This window comes from Micromys minutus (genome assembly GCF_963924665.1).
Source record: "Micromys minutus genome assembly, chromosome: 17".
In the NCBI taxonomy this organism is placed as follows: Eukaryota; Metazoa; Chordata; class Mammalia; order Rodentia; family Muridae; genus Micromys; species Micromys minutus.
In genome coordinates, this window is record NC_137952.1 from 13,186,535 (window position 1) to 13,206,122 (window position 19,588).

A 19,588-nucleotide genomic window follows, 5' to 3' on the forward strand; every position below is an offset into this window, starting at 1 on the left:
ACTGAAACTAGAAGCCCCAAGAGTGAAGGAGTAAGAAGAGTGATACCTCAGGACACTTACATCCTCCTCTGACTCACATGAGCATGTACTCTGCTCTTCCAGAGGTCCTGGGTTCAATTCCCAGCAACCACATGGTGGCTCACAACCATCTGTAACGGGATCCGATGCTCCCTTCTGGTGTGTCTGAAGACAGCTACAGTGTACTCGTATATGCCAAATAAATAAATCTTTAAAAAAAAATTAACAAGAGCTATAACCGATGCAACTGCTTACTGAATACTTTATAATATTTGGCTTAATGATACTGATATCTTTCCAATTTGCTCTCATGATCATTCACTCAAGTCCAGTGAATAAAGGCATTTGCTGCACAACCTGAACTCAATACCCAGAACCTACAGAAGCTAGATAGAGAGTACCACAAAACTGTACGTGCACACACACAGAGAGACAGAGAGAGACATCATGCATGCACACACAAAGACAAACAAAAATTAAAACAAGAAAACCAAAGTTCAAAAAGACTCTCCTCCCTAGTTCTGGGATTAAAACACCCAGCTAATTTATCAAAATAAACCAAATTGAGAACTCTTCCTAGACAAAGCAAACCCAGATGTTATCGTTTTTGTAAGGCTGTCTAATCACAATGTTAACTCTCTCCTATGATACTCCCAATCTTTAAAACATTTACATAATCCATACCCATAGATCCAAACTGACAAATATGAAAATCACTTAATACAGATTGCTGATGAAGTTACTGAACACTACAGAATCCAAAACATTGTTTTTGTACAAACTATGCCTCATTTTTTCCTTGTAATGTAAACTAGGCTGCACTCTGAAGCTATATTCTTCACGTCTTTGCCATTTGTTCTAATCAGTAGACTTAGGAATGAGGTCTTTGACAGTGGCAGCTACCCACAACTGTAGGCGCACCGTAAAGGCTCCTACAGGAGCACCCATTAAGCTTTTCTCAGGCTTACTCACTTCAGAATATTTTTTGTTTGTAGTTGTGGCTAGCTAAAAACTAATAGCAATCCTCCTGCCTTAGGACCAAGTGAAGAATTCTATGTACAACCACATCCAGCTCTCATCTCAGGTACTTTGTTCTGAATACTTATGTTTATAGACTCTCAAAATTTGTACATTGAAACAGGTGTAGTGACATGTGCCTTTAATCCCAGCATTGAGGGGGAAGGGAGGGTAGAGTCAGGTGACCTTTGAGTTAGGACAACCTGCTCTACACAGCAAGTTCCTAGACAACTAGGGCTACACAGAGAAAGAGCACTGTCAAAAATGTACATTGAAACCATCTCTCCCCACCAAGTGTAATCCTAGAAGCTGGGGAACTGAGGCAGGGAGATTGGCCTGAGTTCAAGGGCAGCCTGTGCTACAGAGTGAGACCCTATCTCAAAAATACAAAAGGCGCTTTGGTTAATTAGACTGTGAGTGTTTCCTTTCATAAATAGGGACTCAAGTAACTTGACTGCCCCTCTACAACATATGAAGTCACAGCTAGGTGCTCTCTTTAGAGAGAGAGCAAGCTTTCAACAAATCCTGCATCTGGCTGTACCTTGGGACTCTCCAGCCTACTGAATGAGCAAAAATGTGTGTTTTTTACAAACTTGTGGTAGCAGACCAAAATAAATAGGCATAGGTTTTACCCTAATCTTATAGTTAACCTGAAATTCTATAGGAATCCTACCTTGTGTAACAAGCAACCAGTAATAAAAGCAACAAGAACTTCAATGACAGCCATTGTGAGTCATTAGTAAGACATGTTCTCCTGGTCTCTTCTTACACACAATGCAGGGTCTACTGAGCAAAGCAGGAACCAAGGCAGAAATGCTTTGCTAACAAACTGTTTCTTAGCTAATATAAAATTTCTGAAACATTTTCTGTCAAACTTACCTATGCCTTATGGGTAAAGGAGCTAAATAAATAACAAGACAAATATAAGCATCAACAGTCTCCTTCCGTATTCAGTTTCCTTCCACTTGTGCAAATCAATTTTAAAATATCTCCCTTCTTGAAAACTATGTTATATATATTATTTTTATATTATATATATTATATTGTATTTGATTATATTATTATATTATATTATACTATATTATATTTGATTACACCTCCATCCTAACACAAGCCCTCTTTTGCCATTGAAACTGATCATTAAAACAAGAATTCCCTATCCTCTCATCTCATGACTCCCATGGTTGCCAGAGTTTTTTCTGTTCTATGAATTTGACTTCAAAATAAACCTCATAAATGGACTTACATTTGCTATTTTATGGTTTAGATAATGTCAAGATTTATCCGTGTTTAACATGTAACCAGATTTTCTTCTTTTGTAAGATTAAATGGTATGTATGACATTTTATTCATCTATTATTAGATGGACACCAGAGTTGGTTCTATTGGGGGTTGTTGTTGTTGCTGTTTGCTATGTATATCAAACTTGGCTTGAATTGATAGAGAGCCACCTACCCCTGCCCCTCCATGGTGCTGGGATTCAAGAATTGCATCTTTAATCTTAATAACCTATCAACTCCACTCAAGAGGCAGAAGCAAGCAGATCTCTGTGAGTTCAAGGCTGGCCTGGCCTACATACCAAATTCTAGGACAATCAGAGCAACATACAGACCCTGTCTCAAAAACAAAAAATAAAGAAAGAAAAAAAAATCACCTATCAACTCTAATAAGTAGATATGGATTCACTGATAAGTGAACTTACTGTCTCTTTAAAGGAAGAGAGGCTGGAGCAGAAAATTAAAACATGCAATTAAAGTTGCCTTGTGAGGTAAATGCATGTTGTGTGACAAAACTTTTCCCAAAGAGACACTATCCCCACATCTACTCCCCCCAAAAAGGGTGCCCACAACAGACCAAAGAACAAATATAAACAAAGCCCAACTTGGTCAACCAATGACTTTTATTTAGTTATTATTTGGTTATTTACAGGACCATAGGTGAGGGGTTACTTACAGAAATGACTCTCAGACAGCTGCATCACCAAAGCCCACCCCAGCATGGGTGACAGCTCACAAAACTGAAAACCTGGAGCACACCGCACAGCCTGTAGGCAGCTCAACAGGTTGGAAAGTATCTATTCTAGATGCCTGTTCAAACAACTCAGCCAGAGCCTGTTTCTTACTTTCTTCTTTACAGCTCAACTGCCCTTGTCAGAGAGACTCTCAGCTTTCGCTGATAGTCCTCCTCTGGCAGGAGGGAACCTAGTGAATGAATCTAGTCAGTTCGACTAGCAATGTCTTTATCTACAACCATAGTGGTTATCAAATGTTGTATTAGTCTAATTCTACTACCAGTTCACTTATATGAAGCAAGAAGGGTTGGCCTAGTTATCTGAGTTAAATGAGTTTAACAGTTTTATCATTTGAGAGCCAGCAAGATGGCTCAGTGGGTGATGTCAATACCCACCAAGCCTGATGATCTAGGTTCAATTCCCAGGACTCACATGGAGAGAGTAAAATGTCCTCTGACCCCTACAAGCATGCCTCTACCACCACACACACACACACACACACACACACACACACACACACACACACACACACACAATGAAGTCTACAGATATACTAGATGCTGGGCATATGGCAAACACCTTTAGTGTCAGCTCTTGGGGAAAAAAAGCAAGTGGGTCTATTATTTGAGGCAAGCAAGGTCTACAAGACTAAATCCTGGCTAGACAAGACTTATCTTAAAAACAAAAGTTTTAGCATTTCAAAGATAACAGAGTTTTAAGTTCCTAAACTTTCATTTGTGACTATAAAGCCTAAAGAAACTGCTATTGAAGTCTGACATCAATAGATATTTTGTAGAAGAAATTGAAGATTGGTTAATTTGGCTTTCCTTTCTAAATTCAAATGTGTGTACAGAAAATAAAACAGAACAAAACCTGGTATGTAGCACATGCCCATACTCTCAGCATTTAGGAAGTGGAGTCAGGAGTGCTAGTCATCCTCCAGTACACAGCAAGGTTGACAGAGACACTTTCAAATTTAAAATAAAATGTTACTTGCTCTGCTGTGCTGTAACTATTTTGTGTTTCCTACAGACAAAACTGGCCAAGTTTTCAGTTCAGTGTAGTTATTCACTCACCCCACACCATCCACAAGAAAAAGATAACAAACAAACAAACAAATAAATAACCAAAGGAAGTTAAGGAGTTAGAAAGAGCATGTCCTGTTTTGAGTTTTTATTTGATTTGAGACAGAAACTCACTATGTAGCTTAGAATGGCTTATACAACATTAAGAGGAGGTTCTTCGTTAGGAGAGGAAAGACAATTGCGCTGTCTCTGGTTAATGATTCCCCAAACTGTACTCCAAGAATGAACACCTGTGGTTTAGCATGATACTTTTATAATGCTGTATGTCTTTCATAACATTTCATTCAAATTATTCTCCAAATAAAACACAGACTTTCCTTCAAGAGGTCTAATACAAATTTTAGATATTCCCACCTATCTATTCCAAAGACTAAAGTCAAAAGAAATCTGAGTTTCTAAATGTCTAGATGCTTTGGTGTACGTAAGTGCCCACACAAACTTACATTTTTATCCCTTTCAGTTTAAAGTGCATGCTACATTTTTAACAAACTAATCATCAACCTTTAAAAGAGAAACCAAGATACAAAAAAAATAAATACATAATATGAAGAGCAAAGAATACACTGTGAGCAGACAAGTTTGACTTTATTCATCTGGGTGGTGGTTCATGCTTATAAGACCTGGAACTTTCCAGGTAAAAGCAGGAGGATACAGAGCTAAGGTCATCCTTGGCTACCTATCTGGTTCTGCCTAGGCTATGAAATACTGTGGTTGGCAAAACTCAATAGAAAATGAGTTTTTCTAGAAGAGATAGGTCACAGAAAGGAAATGCAAGCTAAAACACATTTAACAAAAAATTCCAACCTCACTGACAATAAGGAAAACAAAAAACCTACAGTCAGATGCCATTCTGCAGCCATCAAGACTGCCAAAAAGCAGAACAGTATCTAAAAAGAGCAAGTGCATCTGTAAATGATGGTTAAAAGTTGCAGTGACTTTAGACAGCAAAACCAGAGCCAAGCACAGTTCTCCAGGATCATCCCCTACTTAGACAGATGCTCACCAGCAAGTTTACAGAAACAGATAAAATAGTGTTCTCTTCACTACTACACACAGTAACGAATTCTGAAAGCATCTGGCATGTGACTGGGTATTACAGTTTACTCATAAAATACTAAGTATACAATACAAATATGGCTCTTAGAGTTGAGGGTTTTAGCTCAGTGATTAGGGTATTTGCCTAGGAAGTGCAAGGCCCTACACATGGTACCCAACACTAGAGAGAAAAATACCAGTTTGTGTACCATTAAGATGTAAGTGGATTTAAAATGCATGCTAATTTCAAGTGTTACAAATGGGGAATGTTCATATTATACTAATAAATAGAATAAGCTAAAATCAATAACAATGTTACAGATGATTCATCATTTACTATAACATATACCAGAGACAAAGCTCTTAGCATCCTCAGGCCCCAAAAGAGCTGGGTGCAGAATACCAGAGACAATCCAGGCGTCTGAATCACTATTACAAAATGACATGGTTCTGGAGCTGGAAAGATGACTCAAAAGTAAGAGCACCTACTGCTCTTGCTGAAGACCTCAGTTCAGTGCCCAGAACCCACAAGGAAGCTCGCAACCATCTGTACCTCCAGTTCCAGAAGATTCATTAGCCTCTTGAGGACTCCATAGATACTACCCACATGCTATGCACATACATACACCTAGACACAAACACAAATGCATAAAATAAAATGTAAATGTTTTTAAATCCCTTTTAAAGGGGAAGAATTAATGTTAGTATCTAAGGAATCAAAATGATAAAGGCAGGAATTCTGTAATATTCTTGTAACTAAGCATTACCTCTGTCTAGGTCATTCACTGTGACTGAACTGAAAATTACATAAAGCCCCAACCGCTGGTCAAGTCCCTGGGATCACTAACCAGCCTGTTTTGTTTCTGCTTTCTGAATCGGTCTCTAGTTACCTGATAGCCTACTCAGTGCTGCACCAAGTGCTGCCATGCCAGTTTCACTGCCCTGTTCTGGATTTTAAAAATAATAATAAAATTTAAGAAGTACTCATAATTAGTAGTTATAATCTATTTAAGAGTAAACAGCAGGGCCAGAGAAATGGCTCTGTAGTTAAGAGCACTGACTGCTCTTCCAGAGGTCATGAGTTCAAATCCCAGCAACCACATGGTGGCTTATGACCGACCCTCTGTGTGTCTTCTGGTGTGTCTGAAGACAGCTACAGTGTACTTATAATAAATAAATTTTAAAGAAAAAGAAAATGAAGGGAAAAATGTAAAAAGCATTATCTTAAGTTTTTAGAGCTTTTGACTGATGTGTTACTTGACTAATCAGTAGACAAACAGAATTTTATTATCTGAGCCAATAAATGTTTTACAATATAAAAGGCCTTTTTTTCCTTTCCTCTTTCACACTTTGAAGTTGCAAACCTGCTAGGCAAGCCAATAAGCTACATTCCTGGGATGTTATCTTTTACTCTGAAACAATATCCAAGCAGGCCTTGAATCCACTGCTCTGTAGCAATAGCAAGGCCTTCCATTTGTGGTTCTCCTGCCTCTGCCTCCCAAGCAGCCAGGACTGCAGGAAACGTGAGCCCCGACATTTTTCTTAGCAAGTCTGTACAGGGCACTGAAAGTAGACTCTGGAGAGTGGAGCTGATAGGCCGGGTCAGTCTGTCACTGCTCTGTCCCTCTAAGACACACTAGAGGATGAGCCCTTAGTGTGAACAGGCCACTTCACCTTTCAATCATCAACTGACCTATTTAAAATAGGTGCACTATTCCGTGTGCCCTTTTGACTACTACTTCAGCCAGTAAATTACACTGAACCACTTCACACAAACATTTGCAGAATTGGAGCACACACATAAAGCTTCATACAAAACATTGTATTTGAAAATACTGAAGTCTTGGGTATTTTCCAGCGGTACTGTGAAGAAGGCATCTAGAGAATGTGTTGACTATACACAATCTCAGTGTTAAATAACAAGCCTGATCTGACTTAGCAAAGCACTCCAACTTTTGGAACAGAAAATGACCTGCTGGACATTCCAAAGGTGCTAGAAATCACCCTACCAGTCCAAATCAGTCTACACCAGGAGATCAGCACTACTAGAAAAGGTAATTTCCTACATTTCTCTTAAGCTATATAAAATAAACATCAGAAGTAGAAACAGTGGTTGACTGAAGAAAAGGTTTACCTAGTACTTTCTTGAAGTTTAAAATCTAAAAAAAAAAAAAAATTAGAAAGTTCATAAAGCTGGACACAGTGACACGAGCCTTCAAACGCAGCACTCGGTTGGCGGCGGGTGTTTCTCTGCGAGTTTGAGGCCAGCCTGACCTACATAGTGAGATCCTGAACAGAAAAGGCTACAAAGAGGGACCCAATCTCAAGGGGGAAAAAAAGATCAGTTCATAAAACTTCAAAGCTTCAGATTACTTCCACTAATATCTACCAAACTCTGCAGACTCTTATACTAAAATGCATCTATATTTCATATATTTAAAATATACCAAAATTAAAACTTACTCAAATTTATAAGAGTGAAAAGATTTCAAAATAATGCCAACAACACTGAAGAGGCTGGTACCAAAAAAAAAAAAAAAAAACTGGTCAAAAGATTGAGTTCAACTTGAGCTACAGTATAAATGACGAGCCAACCAGGGCTAGGATGGTGCAATCCTGCCTTTTAAAAGAATAAAATTTTTAAAAAGAAAAAAATAAATTTGAAAGAAAAGTTATTTACTCAGACACAAACCTTAAAAACTAGGTTAAAACCACTACTAAGTCAGTATTATGACCTAGAATCTACACTAGGTATATTAATGCCAAGTTTACTAAGGCTGGTGTTAAACTTGTAGAGAAACACCTGCCTCTGCCTCCAGGAGGCCACCACCGTCCCAGCTCTAGCATATTTTTAAATCTGACAAGAGCTTACCCATGGTCTACATAGTGAGCTCCAGAACAGTCAGGGCTCCATGCCTGATGACACAGGGTGGATCTCTGTGAGTTCAATAACTCGGGGCTACAGGAACCCTGCCTCTGGATGGATGGATGGATGGATGGATGGATGGATGGGAGAGTTCTGAGTTCAACTCATTAAATAAACAAACAAACCAGAGTTGTGAGGATGGCTCAGAATAGTGGGTTAAGAACGTGCAGCCCAAGCTTCAGTTTATATCCCTACACCCACATGAAAGGCCAGGCTTAGGAGTGTGTGTGTGTGTGTGTGTGTGTGTGTGTGTGTGTGTGTGTGTGTGTGTGAAATAGAGATAGAGACAGAGTGACTGTCTGTCTGTCTGTCCTCACTCTGGGAGGAAGGTAGGAAGATACAAGGGTGTAGCTAGCCAGAAAACCTAGCCAATCAATGAGTTCCATATTAAGAAAGATACCCTACTTCAAAACTAAGAAAGGACAGAAAGACACACCTCTAGCCTCTCAAATCAACCTCTGGTCTCTGCCTGTGTGCACACAATAGTTTACCATTAACTACATAAAGTTTATATTTATATTTCAGCGTAGTGTAGCAAAAAAGTTATTATGTTATTCAGTTACTATAAAATTATAAAACAATCAAAAATCAACTTTCTTAGCTATATTAATGTGATTTTATTTAATCAAAATATATGTAAAACCTGACAATACAATTTAGTCCTTTCATTCTTATTATATGCATGGTCCTCATCATGACATTCTTGCACATGTACATATCACATTATAATCATATTCATACAACTTTACCCCCTCTTACTCATTTCATTCCCACTTAATCACCTTCTCTCTTCCCAAACTTGCTCCAGTTCTTTTTATATCTTGTATGTGACCTACGAAGTTTCATTAGGCTTCTTTATATAAGCACATGGGAGCTCGTATTGAGCATAGGCATCTTACCTGTGGCCGTACAACTGATGAACATGCCTCTCCCAATCAACCATTAACTGCATATAAATCTTCAGGGAGCAGTAAAGCCCCATGAGTCCCTTCCCTTCCCATCACAGGATGTTGACAGGCCCAATCCTGTACAAACTGTGCGAAAGTAATGCTGTGTCTGTGAGTTCAACAGCTATGGGGCTGGAGGGATGTACGGCTCAGCAGTTAAAGTACAGTTCCTAGCACCTGCTTCCGCCAGCCCTGAATTGCTTGAAACTCTAGCTTCAACTCATCTGATGCCCTTTTCCAGTCCCCACATACTTGTGGTAGGCACACACATACACAGGAACAAAAATTCCTAATTAAAAACTTCATTTTCAAGAGTACAAGCCAGGTGGTGTTGGCACACACCTTTAATCCCAGCACTCAGGAGGCAAAGACACCCAGATCTCTGAGTTTGAGGCCAGCCTGGTCTACAGTCAGAGCCCCACAGGGAAACCCTGTCTCAGGGTTCCAGAAGAGAGACAATAAAGAAATAGAAAATAGTGGCATGTCGAAAGTATTGTTCTCACCAGACTCTGAGGTTCTTTCCAGCCTTTTCTCAACGCTCCCTGAGCCTTAGTCCTATTCTTTTAACTCAGTCCACTTTATACATGTACAACTTATCGGACAGTTTCTCCCACTTGTTAAAACTGTAAAGAACCTCATACTCTTTTCTTAGTATGGATACACAAAAGGGCAATGGTGATATTTTGAAAAGTACAAGTTTACTAACACCACCACCAGAAACAAGTTTACTAATACAACCACCAAAAACAAGTTTCTTCAGATTTAAAGTTTTAACAACCTAACTTCAATCCCCAGAACTCACAAAAAGGTAAGGAGAGGAATCCACAGAGTTGTCCTCTGCCCTCACACATGGGCCCTGGTGTGCTATGCACACTCTCCTCCAACCACCACAAAATAAAAAAATATTTTTGTTTGTCAGTTGGTTGGTTGGTTGGTTGGTTGGTTTTGATTTTTGAAGACAGAGTCTCAACCATGTAATCCTGGTTTGGAACTATGTAGACCAGGCTGGCCCTGAACTTACAGAGATCCACCTCCCTCTGCCTCCCAAGTACTGGTTTTAATAGTACACGGCACTAGGCCTAGATATAATTTTTTAAAGCAGAAGAAATTATGATAGCAGATGGGAAATAGAGTATCTTTGTAGACAATGAACATGTAAAATATTTTGACAGCTATAATAACATTTTATTTCTTATAGCCTAAGTCTGTTAGCCAGTTACCCCCCCCCCAAAATCAATTAAAATTAAAGCATACTAAAGAGACTACAAACCCAATTCCTTTAGGACTTAGAACAATCATTATCTAATTTTATATTTACAACTAATATATTTACAACTAGCTCTACCAAAACTGACTAGAAATGGCACAAAAATATGTATTATTTCATTCTTAAAAATGAAGCTTTAAGTTTTAAGAATAGACCACCCTACACTCAGGAGTGCATGGGCAGCACACATCAGACTTGTTTTTAAAAAGGCATGAAGTTGGCAGGAGCAGGAAAGTGGAGATGGATCTGGGAGGACTTCCTTTTTCAGTAACAAACCTCACAAAACATGGTACGGCCAGACCTGCCACACACCTTTAATGCCAACACTTGGGCGGGAGGATGGGGAGTAGAAGTAGGGAACAAGAGTTCTAAGCCACCCTTCAACAGTAAGTTCCTCCAGGTCAGCCAAAATCAAATGATGAGGCCTTGTCTCTGGAGCACACTTTTAATCCCAACACTCTAGAGACAGACAGGTGGATCTCTGAACTGGAGGCCAGCCAAAGTGAGTTCCAGGACAGGCAGGGCTACAAAGAGGAACCCTGTTCCAAAGGGGGGAATGGAAGGAAAGGAAATAAGAAACAGGAAACAGAAAAGGACCCTGAAGGTCAGGCCAGCCTCTTACAGAAAAGGAAGCAGTGAAGAAGACGGCACATGGCTCCTACTCGGAAGCAGCAGAACCTGTCATTTCACTGCAATTTTGTCATTATGCCCATTTAATCTCAATTAATTATACATTTAGAGCCCTCAGACTTTTGTTAAATTATACTTTGGAAATAATGTCTCTTAAAAGCCATATTCAACCTTCAATGTTATCACTCTAACTTATTAACAATTCAAAACTGTAGCTATGTATCTAAAGCCATACAGTTTACCAAACCTTACAAGACTGTCTTATTAATCAGTGCATAAGAGGAGCCTACAAAAATATTCTACAGCCTTTATGGAGTTGTTTTCTAAAGTGGAAAATATTTTATAATCAAGTAATATACTGCAAATGTTTCAAAGTTTACTATTATTTATTTTAAAACTTTCGTAAAAGTTTATAAACAAAATCAACTATGTCTGAAAGTATCGAAGAATTTGAAGTTACCCAGGTGTAGTAGCCCATGCCTGTAATATCAGCACTTACAAGCTAAAGCAAGAGAGTTATCCTAAGTTTAAATCTAGCCTCAGTTTATAGAGTGAGTTTTAGCTTAATCTCAACTATAAAAGTATCCTGTACAAAAGAAAAATGAGAGAGAGAGAAAATTTATAGGCATTTTTAATATAGGTAAGTCCTAATTTTTTTTATCAAACCTTCAGATAATTTTCTTGGTAATCAAATTCAATCAATTATAACTTATAAAAATAAACTACATAAAAATAATAAAAGTAGTTGGGCAGTGGTGGTGCATGCCTTTAATCTCAGCACTCAGGAGGTGAAGGTAGGCAGAATTCAAGTTCAAGACCAGGCTGGTCTGCCGAATGCCTCAGTGCCAGGGCAACCAGGGCTACACAGCGAAGCTGTCTTGAAAAACAATGAATTAATTAATGAATAAGTGAATGAAAAGGTTGAATGACGTATACTCTGCAAATGTCATCCTTTTCATACTGCAGGCTGGCTTTGAACTCAACATGTACCTGAGGATGATGTGGAACTTCTGATCCTCTGGCCTACACCTCTTGAGTGCAGAATTACCAGCCTAAACCAATATGTGTGGATTTTGTGTGCTATTGGGGATCAAGCCAGGGCTTCATGAATTCTAGACAGCACTTAAACTGAGCTATATCCCCAGGCTTAACCTCAGTGTAATGCTCATCATATGTAAATAAACTTTTCAACTAGAAAATGTTCTCCACATAAAGTTACTGAAGGGAAGGAACACGTGACTAAACACAGCAAGCCTTTATTTTCAAGGTGGCCTACAGTTACACTAGAAAATCAGTCTTTAGAGCTAGAGAGATGGCTCAGCAGTTAAAAAGTACCTGTCATTCTTGCAGAAGACCTAAGTTTGGTTACCAGCACCCACGTAGCAACTCACACAGTTCAGGAGGATCCAACACCATCTTTTAGCCTCCAAAGGCACCAGGGACACGTGTAGTGCACTTACATACATTCAGGCAAAAGATTCATGTACATAAAACAAAAATAATTTTTTTGAGACAAGGTCTCACAATGTAGATTTCTCTGGCTATCCTTAAACTAACTATGTAGACCAGGTTGACCTTGAACTCACAGACCTACCTCTGCATTTAGGATTAAATGTGTACACCACTACATATGGCCAAAACTAAGTGAATCTTTTAATTTAAAAAAAGCAGAATTCATCTTTGACAACTTAAATCTTTGTCCAAATAAAGTTACAGCTCAAATGAGTAATATACTTCCTTATTCTTCCCTATAGTAAACCTCATTTTTAAAAACAGGCATAATGCTTTTGGTTTATTAAAGGATGAGGAAACAGAGCAAGATAACCTGAAATTGATCACAGGATCTTGTGGTTAAAGGGGAACAACCTCTTAAAATTGTCCTCTGACTGCCACATGTTCTATGGCAAACACGTATATGTGAGCAAGTGCATGCACACATACACACGCACACACAAACCATTTTTTGCAAACACACATGCAAGCCATTTAAGAAAAGGAGTAAAGAAAATACAAAGTAAAAATTAATATGGAAATCTACCCATTTAAAAAACAGATATGCTTAGTCCAGTAGAGGCAGAGGCAGGTGGATCTCTTTGAATTTGAGGATAGCCTGGTCTGCGTAGTGAGCTCCAGGCTAGCCAGTGCCTACATAGAGAGATCTTGTCGAGCACAGAGACTGAAATGCTTTGGCAGGGCATAGAGCTGGGATGGAACTAGAGGGAGCGGAAGGTTGAGGTCTACAGAAGTCTGTCTCAAAGACCTGGGAGATAGGTGGTAGGGGAAGAGATTGATTGGATCGATTCTTGAGAAGAGGGCACCTATGCTAGCACTGGTAATCCTGGCACTGAGACAGAAGCCAGAGGATTAGAGTTCAAGGCCGGCCAGAGCTATACAGTAAGACCTAGTCAAATACAAAAATAGAAGGTAGGCTAGAGAGTTGGCTCAGCAACAAAAGCAGTGGATGTTCTTCCAGAGAACCCGGGTACAATTCCTAGCAACCACATGGTGGCTCCCAACATCTGTGACTCCAGTTCTAGAGGATTCACTGCCCTCTCCTGGTCTCTATGACACCAGGCACACAAGTGGTACAATACAGATAACTATGCAGACAATACATCTGTGCACATTAAAAAAATCTACATAAATAAATAAAAACAAAATACATCTATATTAAACTAGGGCTATAACTAAGTTATAGAAAACATGCTGAATGTGTGAGGTCTGGGCTCACTCCCAGAACAGACAGATATAAATAAATGCATGTCTGTCTGCCTTGGGAAGTAGATTGTGTGACAGGTATCAGAAACCTGGGGTTTAATTCAGTCTGAAAACACAAGATCTATAAAATTTGAGATGTACTTTGGCTTTACTTTAAGAATCTTTTCCAATAAAATAGAATCCTGTGGTCAGACACATACCCTTTGCCCTTCTGATTTCAGAGAAACCTGTAATCTGAGACTTTTTAAAGGGCCTACACACCTGTAATGCCAGAAGCAATAAATTTTTATACTGTTTTGTATTTGTGTTGTTGTTATTGTTGTTTTGGTTTTCTTGGTTTTGTTGCTTTAAATCAGTATTACTTGGGCAGTAGAGGCAGGAAGATAAGTTCACAGCCAGCCTGAGCTATAGAAGACCTACAGTAAATCTGCTAGGTCAAATGGCACCCTAACAATAGCATTATGTACACTATCAGCATGTTTCTGGTTCCTTTCACTTCCACAAGAGTAGCTCCTAGGTCTCCCACAACCAACCTGGTGTCTCAGCATACAAGCAACTCTGTGACCTTTGTTTAATGACATCAAGAATCAACTGAGAGCGCCCTGATCTCTTAAGGAACTCAACACCTATTTTGGCAAACACTTATACTTAATATATAATGTGTGTTTATAAGTATATGTAAATATACACCTCCTTGATGTCTAGTCTACCAGGGTCTTACAAAATGGCTAACAACATCCAACAGAACAACACAGAACTGTAGAAAAAGCACTCTAATGTGGCTTTTGCCCAAACTACCCTTAAGTAGACCAAGACAACCAAAGAAATTAACTGCTCCCTTAAGCTGACCACAAAATTAAATAAATAAACTGAGGTGATAGCACATGCCTTTAATCCCAACAATCAGGAGACAGAGGCAGGAGGATGTCTTAAGTTGGAAGCTAGTCTGATCTACTGAGCAAGTTCCAGGACAGCCAGGACTACACAGAGAAACCCTGTCTATAAAAAAATTAAAAAACAAAACACCTACCATGATTCAAAACTTCTGCTCCAGATAAATATTCAAGTTATAACCTTTTAAAGGTACCAGGGAAGGTTATAACTTTTAAGCAGATGGATCCAGACCAGGAAGGACATGTATATTTACACCACATGAAAACATTCCATCCTCCTAACAAGTGTTCTGAGAAAGTTCGCTTTTCCCAGAGAAATAATACTACATCCTAGTTAAAGAGGAGGAGGGGCAGTACCTCTAAATAAACACCAATAAAAGTCCCTCTTCAGAAGTAGCTTCCAACTTAAACATGCAACACTAAGCCTGAACTCTGGACATTAAGAAATCAGGACAACTGCAACCCACAAATTTTACAAAGGGAAGGCTCACTTTGGCAGCAATAATAATAGTGTATCAAAATTAGCCTGTGTGCTCTAATAAAAATAAAACACAAGTAACAACTTGAGGAAAGTAGAGAAATTCCAGTTTTTGGAACATCCTTGAAGCACTGCCGGCATCTTTTCAGACCCAAGCTCAGTTGAGTTGCAATGGAAACAATATTTCCATGCCTGTGAATCAACCATCAGCAGGACAATTCTTCATCTACTTTATCATACCGCATGAACTGTTGCAATGAGAGCTGTACTAGGAAGCCAACTCCTCCACCTCAAAAGACAAAGTTAGCTTCAAAACGTAATGGAGTAAGTCACTGCATCATAGATGCAATTATTCCATTCCAGTGGATGTGCATGAATTACATTTCACTAACAATTCTACATTGTGAGGTTGACATTTTCTCCTTCCTCTTTTCTTTATGCCTTCAGTGTTCATGCAGCAAATATTTAAAACAAAAATTGGATCAGGAAGGCCATTCAACAGCTACTGCTTTTTGAACTTGCAGGAAAGCAAGCATTCAGCACTGCATTAAGCAAACATCTCTGTGTTAAATGGTATACTTGCTGCAGCAATCGACCTCTGTAATTTGCAACCCTACTTTATGGTATCCTATGACAGATCATCCAAAAAATTAAGAGTATAATCTTCAGCTTCTTCTCCAGCACATCTACAAGAATTATCTCATAGAAACCATCTACTTTAATGAGACTCTAAAAACCCCATGCCCAGAAGCCAATGGCTGGTTTATAAACAAGATAATGACTAGTTCAATGGAAAAGGCATTATGACAAAATGCTAAGACTGTCTCACCATGTTATGATCTGCTTGCCTAATATGTATGTTTAGCTACTGTAGTCAGCAATGTCCAAATATAAATTTAAAACATTTAATGGCCAGTTCTGTTCTAGACTTCAAGCTCATCTTACCTGTTTAAAACACAGATGCTATATTCTTATCTATCCTCCAAAATATTTTTTTCTTTTTACAAATATATCTCCTAGGGTGGAAAGGAGGACCTAAGAAATAAATTCTCCTTAAAATACAATAAAATATCCAAATGCAGAAAAAGCAGAAATTTCTGATGTATGTTATATCTACCATAACAAATTAAAAATAATCAAAATAATTTAAGAAAATAAACTGACACAAGTTAAGCACTAAACTTCACAAATGAGAGCTCCCTGCCCTTTATATGAATGCAACCATAAATATACTACAAAATAACTTGTTAATTTTTAAAATTATTTTTCCTTACAAACTTATTTTTAAAAAAGAGATACATGTACAGATTATTAAAAGCATTCGTAAAACTATATGAATATATTTTTGTCAGTACTTGAATTTCTTATTAATTTAAAAATTAAGAACTTGGGTTGTTTGGTTAAATTTCAATTACTAGTAAGTGTCATGAAGACAGAGGAATTAATACAACAAAACAATTTTTAAAAGGTCAGTCATGTTTTTGTTTACTTAAAATACTAAGCTTAATCATGACCTGTTTAAACCTTATCGTTGCTCATTGTATAAAATTAGCACTGCTCTTGCAAACCTAAGCAGAATCTAGACTTATCAAACATATGGTGAGACTTGCCCAGTTTCTGAAATAGTAAATGTGGATAAACATTAAGCTATTTTTCTTAGTAAACAATAACAACAACAAAAAAAAAGACATGGAAATGTTTTCATAATCCGATCAGAAAGGGAAAAAAAAAAACTTCTTTAAAATTCTTCAAGCACCAGGCAATTAAAATCTAGAAATTAAGTTAAATTGTTTGAAGTACCCTCCACTTGAGAGGCTGTAGCTTACAGGAAAAAAATAATAATAACAAAACTAAAATAGAAAACAGAAAAAACAAAAACAAAAATAAAAACCAGCAGATCTCCAAACAACTCGGAGGAAGACTGGTTTCCCAGTTAACTTTTCAGCCCTGTACAAGAGAGACAACCAAAACAAAGTTGACTGTAAAACCATGAGTTTTCCCTGTAAACTGGGCCATAATCTGAAACCCGAGGGGGAGGGGGGCCGGCTGCTGCTGCTGCTAATAGAAGCTCCTTATAAGCAGCGAACTGACAGGTGGAAAAATAAATTCGCTAGCAGGCCAGCCAGAGGTTGTGAAAACACGGTTCAAGGACCGAACATGTTGTGACTACTCTGTAACAGGTCCAAGGTAAGTTACGCACACACCCTTCAGCGCAATCCCTCAAGCACAGAGAAAACTGGGAAACAACAGGCTTCCCCCGAGATCCACATACCATTTTACAACAGCCGTCTCCCCCTAGACAGGAAAACAGACATTCTGGTCCCGAGTCCTTTCCGCTGATCTCCCCCGGCGCGAAGGGAAGAGGGCCGCCGCCGCCGTAACGAGAGAAGCCGGCAACAGCCCCGCCGCGCGGCCGCCACGCCTTCCTCCCGCCGCCGCTGGGGACGCGAAGCCGCGGATCACATTTCTCCTCCCCAACAATCACACGCACGCACGTCCCCAGAGTTGACACCCTCCAAACCCGCCGCCCCGCGACGCTGGTGACAGGGCCACCAAGCCTCCGCGGCGCAGCCACGGGGCTGGGCGCTCCGGCGGCGTGTGTGCACGTCGGTGTTCGCTCCCATCAATGAAAGGAACCAGGTCTCCGTAGTGACGGCCTAGAGCCGGCGAGCCGAACCAGGGCCCCCCCGCCGTGGGACCAAACAAAACTTCGGTTGCTGGGAAGAGCCGTTGCGCAACCTTGGCTTGGGGGAAGGCCCGGACTGCCCGGCGCGGCCAGGGCGGCTTCCCGGAGGCTGCGCCAAGCGCGCGCGGAAAGCACGCGCGGTCCCCGCGTCCGGCCGCCTCGGGCCTGGCGTGGCGCCGGCCTTCGGGAACCGCCCGGGCCGGCCGCGCTGGACAACCGGGCGGAAACGGAGCGGCGGCGCTCTGAGGGTTCCCCCGGCCCCGAGGCCCGGCGACGCCGCCGAGCTCCCCGCCCTTGCCCGGCTTCCTTACCTTCCTAGAGGCCCGCGCTCTCCCCGCTTCGGGCGGCCGCAGCCCTGAGCATGTCCGGGGTGGGTCGCGGGGGCCGTGCAGGGACCCGGAGCCAAGCGCTTCAGCAGGCGGCGCCACCCAGCCGGGGCTCAGCCCCTCTCGGCGGCCGCTGCCATCTTGTCCTGGCGGCTGAGAGGAAACGGCGAAACACCCTCCCCCGACCGCTGCTACTGCTGCTGCTTCTCTGGCTGCCGATCGCAGGGCCCGTCTCCCTCATCTTCCTTCCCGGGGACCTGGGGTGGGAACGGCTCGACTGGGTACAGAGGCAGTGACAAGCCGGAGGGCCACCGGGGCCTACGGGCAGCGCGGGATGCAGGGCCCGCGGCGGTGAGGGCCCATTTCCCCAGCCCGGGAGTTGAGACAAGGACGAGGGCTGCCAGCGAGGCCGCCACGCCAGGGGGCCCTGCGGCTCGGACTCCTCTGGGCGCAGCGCTGCCGGCAGTCGTCACCCAGGCAGCTGCCGCGGGCCGCCCCGATCTCGGGCCCCTCCTCCGCGCCCGCCGGCCTCGGCCGCCGCCTCCGCAGCGCCACCGCCCGCTCGGCCGCTCTGCGCGCCGAGCCCGGGCGGCCCCGCTCGGGTAGGGCCGCGGCGCCTCCGCGAAGCCCCTCCCCGGGGTCCGCCCGCAGCCGCGCCCTTGACGCTCGCAGCCCGCCCGGCGGCCCGCGCAGATCCAACCCTGGGCTCTCACGCCACCTCTCCAGCAGGAACAGCTTCCGTCAGCCCTCCCCTGCAGTTCCGAGCCTGACTCCCGGCCCACTCTGCCAAAGATACACATTTAAGGGACGATCCTAATACCCAAAAGGGGTTCAGATGCGGAAGCAGGATTCCACAGGCCGTTCCAGGTTACCCCATCCCACCCCTTAAGAATCTGTTTCGTGGCATCTTAGGGGTCTAAAAACAAAGAAAGAGAAAATGTTTAGCCAAATGAATAATCTCCGCCTAAAATAGGTCCTTCTCGCTCCCCCATCCCAAAACAGCAAGAGACTTGTCACACCATGTCAAAGAATGAGGGTAGGACTCTTGGAAGTTTTCCAAGTGCACCACCACCACCGTTGGGAAGCTGCCCACCTCTACGTTGATAATTCTCCATCGAGTTAGTTCCACACCCAAGCTAGTTTCTTCGCTCCTGGAAACTAGGAAATCGACAGAATGGTCCATTTCCACCCACGTAACCATAGAACCATGGAATTTGAGATGAAAGAATCTTACTGATGCATAGTCCAAACTCTTATGCTAGGACAAGGGTTTTCACAAGTTTTTGATGACGTGAACAAGGTTACAGAGCAAAGGCTTCGTCTCCACCCCTCTCCATCTATCGCTCCAGAAAGCAACTATCTTTGAAGCAACACATCATTCAGTAAACCTATTTTGACACCTGGTTCGTCTGGGTCCTTTGTTCTAAACTAATGTTTAACGTTTAAGCAAGTACCACTGTCTCTAAGGGAAATGTACTTTGCTTTCTTTATTTGAAGGACTGTTTGCTGATGTATGTCTCCACACATATTTTCAATTGCAGCAGCTGGGAC

The 19,588-nt window shown here is 41.4% G+C and overlaps 1 protein-coding gene across 4 annotated transcripts in view; it reads right to left on the reverse strand.

Moving 5' to 3' along the window:
- Positions 1 to 19,241, reverse strand: part of HIPK3 (homeodomain interacting protein kinase 3) — a 67,295-nt gene extending 48,054 nt beyond the window's left edge. The window contains exons 1-2 of one of the 4 annotated variants that reach the window (XM_080931399.1): positions 18,023 to 19,240; positions 17,298 to 17,463 (exon numbers count right to left, since the gene is read on the reverse strand). The gene's annotated coding sequence lies outside the window, so the exon portion shown is untranslated. Of the gene's footprint in view, positions 1 to 17,297; positions 17,464 to 18,022 lie in introns of all 4 variants that reach the window. The other 3 variants (XM_080931401.1, XM_080931400.1, XM_080931398.1) reach the window with 3 other exon arrangements.
- Between the last annotated feature and the right edge of the window lie 347 nt (positions 19,242 to 19,588).